This window comes from Chinchilla lanigera, unplaced genomic scaffold, assembly GCF_000276665.1.
Source record: "Chinchilla lanigera isolate Chin_1 unplaced genomic scaffold, ChiLan1.0 scaffold00044, whole genome shotgun sequence".
Lineage (NCBI taxonomy): Eukaryota > Metazoa > Chordata > Mammalia > Rodentia > Chinchillidae > Chinchilla > Chinchilla lanigera.
In genome coordinates, this window is record NW_004955445.1 from 13,538,616 (window position 1) to 13,539,710 (window position 1,095).

Below are 1,095 nucleotides of genomic sequence, written 5' to 3' on the forward strand. Positions count from 1 at the left end.
TGTAGACCAGTCAGGCCTCAAATTCACAGTGATCCTCCTGCCTCAGCCTCTGGAGTGCTGGAATTACAGGTGTGCACCACCACGTCCGGCCTGAGGAATAAATTTTTTAAGACTGTTGGTGGGAATGTAAAATTGTATAACCACTTTCAAAACCGTTTCGTAGCTTCTTAAAAATTTAAACTGGGCAGTGGTGTACACCAGTAGTCCCAGCTACAGAAGGCTGAGGCAGGAGGAACACTTGAGCCCAGGCCTGTCACAAAACAAAACAAACTTACAAATATACACCTATGGTATAATCCAGCTATTCCAAGAAAAATGAATACATATGCCCACACGAAGATTTTTTATAGCTTTACTTGAAATGTCTCCAACCTGGAAGCAACTCAAATAACCATCAATAATTGTTTGGATAAACAAATTACAGATATAAAACATATCCATAAAGTGACATACTACTCAACAACTAAAAAGTAAATTATTGATGTAAGTGAATCTCAATTATGCTGAGATAAGCCACAGAACACAGTCTGATTCCATTTACATAAATGTCTAGAATTTACAAACCCATCTGTGGTGACAGAAGACAATTTAAAATGAAAATGCACTCGGGAGGCTGAGGCAGAGGATCGTTGCAAGTTTGAGACTAGCTTCAGCTACAAAGTGAGCTCAAGGCCAGCCTAAACTGCGTAGCGAGACCCTGCCTCAAAAAGACAAACAAAGAAAGAAAAGAAAAGAAAAAAAAAAAAAAGAAAAGAAAAGAAAAGAAAAAGAAAATGCAGTGGAGGAAGGGATCACAGGGAAGCTTTGGGAGGTGATGGATAAAATCCTTTTGTACGACCGCAGGGAGCCTCTCTGGAATCACTGATCAAAGGTCAGGGCCATCAACCCTGCCTGAATCTGTTCAGGCTCATGTCAGTCCCAGCTGTGTCTTCCTCAACGTAATTAGAAGTCAGAGAACTTCGGTTTCGGGAACCATCGAAACCAGATCCCTTGCGTTCCTGGTGAGGGAGATGAGACCCAATTAAGTGCGGCGACTCCGCGCCCCGGACCGCTTCCCTGGACCTTTTAGGTACTGGTTTTCTTTCTTTGGTACTG